The sequence below is a fragment of the Saimiri boliviensis genome, chromosome 10 (genome assembly GCF_048565385.1).
Source record: "Saimiri boliviensis isolate mSaiBol1 chromosome 10, mSaiBol1.pri, whole genome shotgun sequence".
Classification (NCBI taxonomy): domain Eukaryota; kingdom Metazoa; phylum Chordata; class Mammalia; order Primates; family Cebidae; genus Saimiri; species Saimiri boliviensis.
Genome location: NC_133458.1, coordinates 31,880,344 through 31,893,304, shown reverse-complemented (window position 1 = coordinate 31,893,304; position 12,961 = coordinate 31,880,344). Strand labels below are relative to the sequence as shown.

The following is a 12,961-nucleotide window of genomic DNA, read 5'->3' as shown; positions in this document are numbered from 1 at the left end:
CCTCTAATTTCATTTTAAACTTCCCCATTTTAGAATAAATTATTATTTTTATGCAAAGCAAATGAGTGTTCCATTTCCATTACTGATTCTTTATATCAGAGAAATTGTGTGATGAAGGGTTATTATCAGAATAGTTTCTAACATTTTTTCTCTTTTTGCTCTTTAGCAGTTGTTACAAATAAATGATTCCTTATATCCAGATACTACTCCATGTGTGATTTTCAAAAGCTAATTAATTTTAACCTTAGTTAGTAATATTTTCTTAATCTCATTTGAAATATTATCTGTGTGTTTAAATTCTGTTCATTGAACAAATAGAAAGTTTCAAGAGTACTCCCCCATCAAACACTTTCTAATTCATAAAATTTTATGTTGCCTTCAAAAAACAAGCCTTATTTTTTAATTTTAAAATGTTTTTTTCAGGGTTTCCTCAAACATAATTTATTTCAAACGCAGTACTATTTGTACATAAGACATTCCACTATAAACCCTCTACCTCTCCAGGTTTTAAATAAAAGTCTGACCTAAAAAAGACACATCTGAATATATTACATTTCTCAAATTCCTCAGCTGTTCATAATAAATAGTGGTTGTGTGCTTAAAACTTTTACAGATTGAAAACCTATTTCGTAATGTTATGATCAACATAGTACACAGTCCCTCTGGTGTTTAGACCTCCTATATTTTACTCCTTGCACAAATACATTGGTTATAATTGTGAGGCTCTTATGTTATACACCAGATATGGAATTTCAAGGATAAAGAGGTCGAAATAAATAGGAGTTCCAATTTCTTCTATTAAATTGAAATTTATAAGACTGATATTTTTTAGAACAACTACAACCCATATTTATGCATTTATTATAAATGAATCTCCCTCTAAAGACTTTTTAATTCCCTTCTTTATTTCTGCTAGGATATTTATAATACCAGGTATGTTTTGAATATTTCCAGAAAATTGCCCACTGTTTCAAACATTACTGGTAATTAGTGATATATAGTGAAACATCTTTCATCATCCTTTTACCATTCCAATTACCATAGCTGTATTTATAGGATAAAGAACAGAGAATCTGCCGGGCGCGGTGGCTCAAGCCTGTAATCCCAGCACTTTGGGAGGCCGAGGTGGGTGGATCACGAGGTCGAGAGATTGAGACCATCCTGGTCAACATGGTGAAACCCCGTCTCTACTAAAAATACAAAAAATTAGCTGGGCATGTTGGCACGTGCCTGTAATCCCAGCTACTCAGGAGGCTGAGGCAGGAGAACTGCCTGAACCCAGGAGGCGGAGGTTGCGGTGAGCCGAGATCGCGCCATTGCACTCCAGCCTGGGTAAGAAGAGCGAAACTCCGTCTCAAAAAAAAAAAAAAGAACAGAGAATCTGAATATTGCCTAGGTGCAAAGCTATGGCTAAGCAAGAGTGTTTCAAGTAAAGCCAGGAAGACAGTAATTAAAGACAAAATGTAAGGCCAAGGCAAGGTCATGGATAGAAAACAGATTTTGATTTTTTTTTTCTTAAAGAAAAATGAAACGAGGAAAAATCTAGAATGTAAGAAATGTATGTAGTAAAAATCAGTAAAATGTTCAAGAGCAAAAACATGAATATTATTAGTAGAGCATGTAAGGGTCTATGTTGCAGATTGCTCTGGAATTTTTTTTTTAGCTTTCTCTAAGTTTGGTTAAAATTTTATATATTGATGAGCAGAAGTTCTGCAGAATGATGATATATTCTGTGTCCAGCTGACATAATGAAGATTTTGTGAAATCACATGTATTTGTAGTATAATCGATGTGGATTCGGCCAAGAAGAGGAACTGGTTCCAGTTACCCTGTTGCTACGGGAGGAGAATCAATCTAATTCTTAAAGAACCAATTGTTTTGTTTTGTTTTTACTCTTTGTGGCTCATATCCTCCGTAGAGCTTTCAATAGGAATAGATTGTGAGCCACAAATGTGAACCACATATTTAATTTTAATGTTTCTGGTAGTCACATGGAAAGAAAGTAAAACAAATAGGTGCTATTAATTATAATAACACAATATTTAATCCAATATATACTATATATTACAATTTAAGTATGCAATCAACATAAATGTTATTAATGAGGTATTTTACTTTAAAAAATTCTGTGTAATTTTTCACATTTTAGTAGTGACTCAAAGTGGGACAATCAGAGTCCAGAATTCTGTGATGAGTAACTAATGGAAGAGGTAGGCCATCTCTGGGATTAGTGGTTCAGGAGTTGTTTGGCAGATTGTCACATGTTAAAAACGCCTTTTAAAGAAAGCAGTTAAAATCTGCTGAAATTCCAAGAAACACAGCGGAGAGCAAGTCCTAATGATGTTAGAACATCTTTACTAATATTCTTTCACAAATGACACTCCAAAATTATGTGAGCTATCTCGGCGTCATCTGGTTAATCTCCTGCTTACTTCAGCTAGTTTAGGTTTCATTCCTGTCAATTGCCATATTTGCTTGCTGCAGCTGCAATAATCAAATACCACAGATGCAATGACATAAACAACAGAAATTCATCTTCTCATACTTCTAGTGGCTAGAGGTCAAAGATCAAAGTGCTGTTGTGAGTTTGTTTTCTTCTGAGTCCTCTTTCCCTTGCAAATAGGCATCATCTGTCTACGTCTTCGCCTCGTGTTTTCCTCTTTGTACACGTCTGTGTCCTAATCTTTTATTTTTACAAAGATTCTAGTAATATTGCTTTGTAGTTCACCTAGATTACCTCGTTTTACCTTAATCGACCTTTTAAAGATTCAGTCTTCAAATTCATAGTCACATTCTTACATGGTTAGGACTTCTACTAAAAAATTTTGGGGGACACAATTCAGAACACAACACTTAAAAAAAAAAAAGTCTTGACAAGTATACTCTCCATGGAAGATGCTGAATTTATGCCCAGCTTTGTGGGTGATTTTACTTTTGAAATTTAGATTTTTTAATTGAATGGAAAAACATGTCTATAACACATATTCAAGTAAGAAGGAAAGTGTCAATAATTGATTATATTTTATAATATTTTTTGAAAGATATGCTGACAAACAGATATGGCTCCAGAAAAAGCACAATAATTGTGAAAGCTGTCAAAAGTGTGGCCTTTCAGGGATTGTTAAATTATCAACCTGGAAGGCCGGGCACGGTGGCTCAAGCCTGTAATCCCAGCACTTTGGGAGGCCGAGGCGGGTGGATCATGAGGTCAAGAGATCGAGACCATCCTGGTCAACATGGTGAAACCCCGTCTCTACTAAAAATACAAAAAATTAGCTGGGCATGGTGGCACGTGCCTGTAATCCCAGCTACTCAGGAGGCTGAGGCAGGAGAATTGCCTGAACCCAGGAGGCGGAGGTTGCGATGAGCCGAGATCGCGACATTGCACTCCAGCCTGGGTAACAAAAGCGAGACTCCATCTCAAAAAAAAAAAAAAAAAAAAAAAAAAAAAAAAAAAAAAAAAAAATTATCAACCTGGACAAGAAAAATAAAGGGCAAAAAGTAAAAGTAACCATTGACTATTTGAAGGCCTGCCATTTTAATGAAGGTATTAGATTATGAAAAAGAAGATCAAAGGGAAAGAGATATAAGAAGGCACAATTTAGTTCAACATGAGAAAATATTTTACGCCTAAGAATTGAAGCTGCCGTAGAATAAGTCATTCATAAAATCAAGTGTTCAGAAAATGAATTATCATAAATCGGGGATTTCTATGACTATTTTATAAATAGCTATTGAGAATCTTCTATGACTTTTTGATACTGCTTTAAGTAACAAGACTTCATCATAAAAACACATGTTTCAGTAAAGTTGGTTAACTAGTATAATTTTAAACAAATTGAACTAGATAAACTTAAATGTCTCTACTCTTTCATTTTGTGATTTCATGAACTTAATCTCTTTTTTTAACAACTCTTTTGAGTAATAATATACATGCAGTAAACTACATTCATTTAAACTCTACAATTTAATGAGTTTTACATTTATACATGTCCTCTAAACCACTATTTTGAGTACAGATTATTTTCAGAAATTCCAAAAGATTACCTGTGCTGCTTTGCTCCTCATTCTCCCTGGGCTCTGGCCCAAGAGAGGATCTAATCTACTTTTTATCATTATAAACTTGTTGTAACTTTATGCAAATGGAATCATACAGAAAGTACCCTTTTATATCTTCATTTATTTCACTTGGCTTAAAGATTTTGAAATTAATCAATTTGTAGTCACATTAAGAAATTTCTTCCTTTTTAAACTGCTGAATGGCATCACATTACTCTATAGATTTATCACAATGTGTTTAGTCAATCAAATGTCAATGGACATTTAGATTGTTCCTTTTTTTTAATCTTGTTGACTGAGCCACTAGGAGTATTCATATGCAAGTTCTTATTTTGACATATGTGTTAATTTCTGTTGGCAAATACCTAGGAGAAGAATGACTCAGTATTATGGTAGCTATATTTGTAACATTTTTAAAAAACAACTTCTAAAAAGTTTTCATCCATAGTTGCATCATTTTATATTTCTGACAATCAATAAGTGAGTATTGCAGTTGATCCTTGGCAAACTAGGTACTGCCAGTTTTCTTAATATTTGCAGTTCTGATGAGAATGTAGTATTATCTCACTGTGGTTTTAATTGGCATTTTCCTCATGATTAATGATGTTGACTATTGTATAAAATTCTTATCCAAATGTATATATTATTTTATGAAGGAGCTATTCAAATATTTGTCAGTTTTTAAATTTGAACTGTTTGCCTTCTTACTGTTTATTCTGTTAATATAGATGTATTGCATATATTTTCTCCCATTCTGCAATTTGCTGTTTAGTTTTCTCAATGGTGTCATTTAAACAGAAAAAGGCCTAAAATCGGATACAGTAAAATTTGTAAATTTTAAAGGTTTACATTTTATTGACCTACCTATTTTACACAATTTTCTCTTGTATTTTCTCATTTTATTTTTGCTTTTATTATTATTTTTAATTAACATAAAATAATTGTACATGTTCATGAGGTACAGTATGATATTTCAAAACGTGTATAAAATTTGCAATAATAAAATAATCAGGGTAGTTATCATATCCATCACTTCAAATATTTATCATTATTTGAAAATCCACTCTTTTCCTTCAATGGCAAAAACCACAATTACTTTTGTGCCAATCTAAGATAAGATAATGTAATCTGCGAATGGACAGTTTGACTTCCTCCTTTTCAATTTGGATACTCTTTGATTCTTTCTCTTGCCTAACTGCTCTGGCTAGGACTTCCACTACTATGTTGAATAAAAGTAGTATAATGAACATCATCATCTTGTTTCCAGTTCTTAGAAGAAAAGCTATCAACAATTTTCCATTTTGTATAATATGGGCTTTTGGTTTGTCATATGTGGCCATATTTTGTTGGGGTATGTTCCTTCTATACCTAACTTGTTGAGAGCTTTTATTATAAAGAAATACTGAATTATATAAAATGCTTTTTCTGGATCTATAGAGATGATTCTATGGTTTTTGTACTTCATTCTATTGATGTGATGTATTATGTTTATTTATTTATGTTTGTTGAATCATTCTTGTACCCCTAAAATAAACCCCATTTGACAATGATGAATAATCTTTTTAATGTGCTGTTAGATTCATTTTGAGAGAATTTATTTGAAGATTTTTGCATCTTTGTTTTTACAGGGATATTGGGCTAAAGTATTCTTTTTCTGTTGTGTTCCTGTCTGGTTTTGGTGTCAGGGTAATGGTGGTCTTACAGAAGGAGTTTGAAAGTATTCCATCCTCTTTACTTTCTGCAATGATTTGAGTAGGGTTGGTAATAGTTAATCTTTAAATGTTTGGTAGAATTTAGCTGTGAAGCCATTAGGTCCTGGGTTTTCTTTAACAGAAGGCTTTTTATTATTGCTTGTGTCTTGTTACTTGTTATTTGTTTGTTAGGTTTTCTAATCATCATGGTTCATTGGTAAGTTGTATATGTTTAGGAATTTATTCATTTCTTCTGGTTTTTCTAATTTATTGACATGTAGTTGTCATAACAAGCCTCTAATAATCTTGAATTTCTGTGGTATTTATTGTAAAGTCCCCTTTTTCATGTCTGATTTTGTTTATTTGGATCTTCCCTTTTTTTCTCTCTCTTAGTCTGGCTATAGATTTTTAAAAATTTTGTTCTCAAAAAAACAACTTTTTGATTCATTCTCTTTTTTTTGTATTTTTGTCTCAATTTTATTTATTATGCTCTAATTTTTATTATTTATTTTCTTCAACTAATTTTTAGTTTGATTTTCTCTTCCTGTCTTGTATTTTACAATGCATTGTTAGGTTGCTTATTTGGTCTTTTTATTTTTGATATATTAATAAATGTTTATTGATATAAACTTTTATATCAGTAGTGCTTTTGTTGTGTTTCTGTTTTTATTTTGCATTTTCTTTTTAATTTTATCAACTCATTGGTTGTTCAGGCACGTGTGGTTTAATTTCTGTGAATGTATGCAAGTTCCTCTTGTTATTGATTTCCAGTTTTATTTCTTCATAGTCAGAAAAGATATGTGATATTATTTTAATTCTTTAAAAAATATACTGTGATTTGTTTTGTGACCTAACACATGGTCTATCCTGAAGAATGTTCTGTGTGCTATTGAGAAGAAGGTATTTTCTGTTGTTTGTTAGATGGAATAGTCTGTAAATGTCTGCTAGATCCATTTGCTCTTAATTGAAGTTTAAATTCAGTGTTGTTGGGTCTTTCTTTTTCTTGTAGTTGATGATTTTCTTTCTACATAATCTGTCCATTGTTGAGAGTGGGGTGTTGATGTCTTCAAATACTATTGTAGTAGACTATACTCCCTCTATAGATTTAGTATAATATAAAGCAATTTATAATAATTGCTTTATATATCTGTATGACCTACTGTTGGGTATATGTGTATATATATGAACACATATTTATATGTGTGTGTGTATGTGTGTGTATACATATATATAAAATTGTTAGATCCTCTTGCTAAATGATCTTTTTGTCTCTTCTTAGAGTTCTTGTTGTAAAGTCTGTTTGATCTGATATAAGTAAAGCCACTTCTGCTCTCTTTTGGTTTTCATTTGTGTGGAACGTTTTTCCATTCCTTCGTTTTTAGTCTATGTATGTTTTTACAGATGAAGTGAGTTTCTTGTATGCAGCATATGGTTGGGTAATTTTTCTTAATCTATTCGACCAGTCTGTATCTTTTAAATGGGGAAGTTAAATTCATTTACATTCACGGTTGTTATTGATAGGTGAAGTCTTGCTTCTTTCATTTTGTTAGTTGTTTCTGGTTATTTTCTATATTATTTCTTTCTTCTCCCCCTCTTATTTATCATTTCCGTTAGAGTTTTCTGTAGCGTTAACGTTTAATTCCTTTTTCTTTCTTCTTTGGGTTCTCCCAGTCAGTTTTATAGTTTCCATGTTTTCATGATAGTGATTATTGTCTTTTTGCCTCTAGATATAAAATTTCCTTGAGCATCTCTGGTAAGACCTGTCTAGTAGTGATGAATTCCCTCAGATATTGCTTATCTAAGAAATACTTTATTTCTCTCTCATTTATGAAAGATAGCTTTGCTGGGGTCATCTATATTTTCTCTTAGAAATTTTATAGTTGCTCATTTATAACTATTATTCAGTTTGTGTTAACATCATTTTAAATTTTGTGTAGGTAAAAAGTCAAATGCTTAATTTTTTTCTCAAATGTTTGTATAACCAGTTTTTGTAGCACCATTATTTGTAAACATATCTCTTTCCTCATTTGAATTAATCTATATTTAAACTTTTCAGAAATACTTAGCTTTGCAGTAAGTCTTGAAATAAGTTATTGTTTTGCCACCTACCACAATTTGTTTATTCACTCATCTATTGATGGACTTTTGAATTATTTCCACCAGTTGGCTATTATGAACATTGCTGCCATAAACATTTCTATACAAGATTTTTTTGTGGAGATATATATGGAGTTATATATATATATATATATGTGTGTGTGTGTGTGTGTGTGTGTGTGTGTGTGTGTGTGTATGCATATGTCTGTTGCCAGTCTCACTCTGTTGTCAGGCTGGGGTGCAGTGGCATGATTTTGGCTCACTGCAACCTCTGCCTCTTGGGTTCAAGCAATTCTCCTGCTTCAGTGCCCCGAGTAGCTGGGTCTATAGTGCATGCCACCACAACCAGCTGATTTTTGTATTTGTCGTAAAGATGGGGTTTCGCCATGTTAGCCAGGATGGTCTTCATCTCTTGATCTCATGATCCACCTACCTCACGCTCCCAAAGTGCTAGGATTACAGGCATGAGCCACTGTGCCTGGCCATGTTTTTATTTCCTTTGGATATATACCTAGGAGTGGGATTGCTGGGATATATAGTAATTTTATGTTTAAATTTGTAAGGAATAGCTAAACTGTTTTCCACAGTGGCTGCACAGTTTTACATTTTCACCAGCAAGGTACAAGTGTTCATATTTCTCCATATCCTCATCAAAATATATTACTTTTGTTTGTTTTTTTTCATTACAGCTATTTGAATATGTGTGAAATACTATATATTGTGGTTTTGACTTGCATTTTCTTAATGAACAGAAATGCAGAATATCTTTTTATATGCTTGTCCACTATTTATCTATTTTTATTTAAAAAAAGGAGTCTAAGTTTTTTGCCTATTTTTTGATTGAGCTACTTTTTTATTGTTGAGTTGTGTTTTTATATGTTCTGGATATCAACTCATATAGTATGTGATATACAAGTATTTTCTTCTGTTTTATAGACTTTCTTTTCACTTCCTTTACAATGTCTCTAGAGGCACAATATCATTAATTTTGACAAAATTAATTTATGTTTTTGCTCTCTGTTGTATGTGTTCTTGGTGTCAATCTTCTCTAAGAATCAATTGCCTTATCTGAGGTCATAAGGAATTATCTCTGTTTTCTCCTAGAATTTTATGATTTGGGATGGTATTTCATTAAGAACCTAATTGACCCTATTTCATTGAGTTATTATTTCATTTTGTGTGAATTTTTGTAAGGTAGGGGTCGAAGTTCATTGTTTTGTATATGATTATCTGATTTTCCCACCAACATTTGTTGAAGAGACTATTATTTTTTCATTAATTGATCTTGGCACTTTTGTCAAAAATCAGTTGTCCATGAATGTTTGGATTTATTTCTGGGCTATCATTTCTATTCCATTTGTCTACATGTCTATCCTTACGCCTGTGTTACACTGTTTTGATTAATGTCATTTTTTTGGTAAGTTTTGAAATCAAGAAGTATGATTCCCTTAACACTATTTCTTTTCAGCATTGTTCTTATTAGTCAGGGTCCCTTGCACTTCCTTATGAGTTTGAGAATCGGCTTTACTATTTCTACCAGGTGTTTGGAATTTTTAACAGGAATTGCAGTAAATCTGTATATTGCTTAAAAATATTGGCTGGGCATGGTGGCTCACGCCTGTATCCCAGCACTTTTAGAGGCCGAGGCAGGTGGATCACGAGGTCAAGAGATCAAGACCATGGTGAAACCCCATCTCTACTAAAAAATACAAAAGTTATCTGGGCGTGGTGGCGCCCACCTGTGGTATCAGCTACTCGGGAGGCTGACGCAGGAGAATTACTTGAACCCAGGAAGTGGAGGTTGCAGTGAGCCAAGATCATGCCACTGCACGTCAGCCTGGCGCCTGGCAACAAAGCAAGACTCTGTCTCAAAAAATGAAAAAAAATAATTGCCATTTTAACAAGATTACCTTCTTTTGGAGATGGAGTTTCTCTCTCTTGGCCAGGCTGGAATGCAGTGGTGCAGTTTCAACTTACTGCATCCCTGCCTCCCAGATTCAAGAAATTCTCGTGCCTTAGCTTCCCGAATTGTTGGGACCACAGCTGGGTGCCACCACGCCTGGCTAATTTTTTATATTTGTATTAGAGATGAAGTTTCACCATGTTGGCCAGGCTAGTCTCGAACTTCTGACCTCAAGAAATCCACCCGCATCTACCTCTTAAAGTGCTAGGAACATTGCTTTGTAATCCATTGGCATGAGATATCTTTTGATAGAATTGTCTTTTTTAATTAAACAAAAATATTTCGTAGTTTTCAGTGTAAGTCTCTCAATGCCTGGTTAAGTTTGTTCCTAAGTATTTTGTTCCTTTGGGTGTTATTTTAAGTGGAATTGCTTTATTAATTTGCTTTTTAGATTGTTCATTGCTGGTGTATAGAAACACAGCCGAAGTTGTGGACTAGAGGTTTTCATTCCAAAGGGAAGAATACTTCTACCAGGAGACAAAACAATATGATTTCATTGAACTGGAGGTACGACTGCTGACTGATCACTTTGAACTCCTTGTGCCTCTGAATCAATAGACTAAAAAGGGGGTTATGATGCTGGTGGAGGTGAGTGATTCTGACTATCAAGGGGAAATTGGACTGGTACTCCACAATGGAGTTAAGGAAGAGTATATAGGAATATGAAACAACCATTAAAGCAGATCTTTCAATTATGTGTATGAAATATATGGATCTATAGTTTCCATTTCTAACAACGGACCTTTCTGGTTTTATTATCAAGGTTATATTGATTTTACAAGATGAATTAAAAAGTGTTTTATCCTGTTTATTCTAAGTTTGTGTGAAATTGATAATATTTCTCTCTTAAATATTTGGTAGAATTAATTAATAAAGTCATTTGGGCCATAATTTTTTTAGTGAGATAAAGTTTAAAATACAGCTTTAATTTATCTAATAGGTTTATAGAAAATTAAGACTATATTCTTGAATAAACAGGTAATTTCTATCCTTAATTTTTAAAAATTTCACAATAGTTTCTTATTTTGTTGATGTAATTCTATGCATAATGTTCTTTTATTTACCCTTTAACATCTGTAGGATGTCCTGTGATATTTCCTTTTTCTCTCCTCAATTGATTATTATCGTCCTCTCACAGTTTGTTCGTCATTTCATATTGCCAGATATTGGCTTTTGACTTTCTCTATTTTTTTCTTTGTTCTGATGTTTGTTGATTTCTGCTGTTGTTTCCGTGTTTCTTTTTTCCATTCTTTTTTTGTCTAATATTGACAGAATTTTAGTTGTTGGTTGTTAATTTTTATAAAAGTTGTATTGTAGCATTAGCATGGAACAATGGAAATTGTCTGGTAAGTAATGCTTTAACTGTATCCCATAGTTATATTTGGTTTTCATTATATTGAAGGTGCTTTCTGATTTTCATAGTAACATGTTACTCTGAGACATGAATTGTTTAGAACTGTTTAATTTTTTAATATTTAGGGGCTTGACAAATAACCTATTTTGAGTAATTTCTATTTTAAATATTTTATCCCCCTTAAATATATTCTGCATAATCAAAATCTTTTCACTCTTAAATGATTTTGTTTATGTCTAACATATATTTTTTGGTGCATCTACCATGCACATAAGAAAATAATATATATTTTGGTGGTGGGTAGTGCTGGTGTAAAAGCTAGAGCAAGTTATCCAGAAGATCCAGCTAACATCATTAATGTTGATGGCCACACTAAATAATGATTTTTTTTTTTACATTTTTAAAATTGTACTTTAGGTTCTGGGGTACACATACAGATCATGCAGGATATTGCATAGGTACATACATGGGAAGGTGGTTTGCTGCCTTCATCCCCCCATCATCTATATCTGGTATTTTTCCCCATTATCCCTCCCTACCCTCCCCACTCCCACTGTCCCTCCCTAGCCCCCACCACCCACTGACTGAAGTGTGTGATGCTCCCACCCTGTGTCCACATGTTCTAATTGTTCAACACCCGCCTTTGAGTGATAACATATAGTGTTTGGTTTTCTGTTCTTGTGTCAGTTTGCTGAGAATGATTGTTTCCAGGTTATTCCATGTCCCTACAAAGGACACAAACTCATCGTTTTTTATGGCTGCATAGTATTCCATGGTGTATATGTGCCACATTTTCTTTATCCAGCCTATCGATGATGGACATTTGGGTTGGTTCCAGGTCTTTGCTATTGTAAACTGTACCACAATGAACATACGTGTGCCTGTGTCTTTATAATAGAACAATTTATAATTCTTTGGGCATATAACCAGTAATAAGATTGCTGGGTCAAATGGTATTTCTGTATCTAGGTCCTTGAGGAACCAACACACTGTCTTCCACAATGGTTGAACTAATTTACACTCCTATGAACAGTGTGAAAGCATTTCTATTTTTTCACATCCTCTCCAGCATCTGTTGTCTCCTTGCCTATGCCTATGTCCTGAATGGTTTTGCCTAGGTATTCCTCTAGGGTTTTTATGGTGTTAGGTCTTATATTTAAGTCTTTAATCCATCTGGAGTTAATTTTACTGTAAGGTATAAGGAAGGGATCCAGTTTCTGCTTTCTGCACATGGCTAGCCAGATTTCCCAACACCATTTATTAAACAGGGAATCCTTTCCCCATTGCTTGTTTTTGTAAGGTTTGTCAAAAATCAGATGATTGTAGATGTATGATGTTGCTCTGAGGCCTCTGTTCTGTTCCATTGGTCTATGCCTCTGTTTTGGTACTAATACCATGCTGTTTTGATTACTCTAGACTTCTAGTATAGTTTGAAGTCAGGCCCTGTGATGCCTCTAGCTTTTTTCTTTTTGCTTAGGATTGTTTTGTCTATGTGGGCTCTCTTTTGGCTTCATATGAAGTTTGAATTTGTTTTTTTTCCAGTTCTGTGAAGAAAGTCATTGTTAGCTTGATGGTGATAGCATTGAATCTATAAATTACTTAGGGCAGTATGGCCATTTTCATGATGTTGATTATTATTCTCAACCATGAGCATGGAATGTTTTTCCATTTGTTTGTGTCCTCTCTTATTTCATTGAGCAGTGGTTTGTCATTCTCCTTGAAGAGATCCTTCACATCCTTTGTTAGTTGTATTCCTAGGTATTTTATTCTCTTTGTAGCAATTGTGAATGGGAGTTC

General features: G+C 33.4%; 1 long non-coding RNA gene across 2 annotated transcripts in view; it reads left to right on the top strand.

Moving 5' to 3' along the window:
- LOC141580045 (uncharacterized) overlaps nt 1-12,961 on the top strand; it is a 159,753-nt gene that overhangs the window by 106,300 nt on the left and 40,492 nt on the right. For both annotated transcript variants that reach the window (XR_012512036.1, XR_012512035.1), the window contains one exon: nt 10,202-10,398. This is a non-coding gene — a long non-coding RNA (uncharacterized LOC141580045). The remainder of the gene's footprint in view (nt 1-10,201; nt 10,399-12,961) is intronic.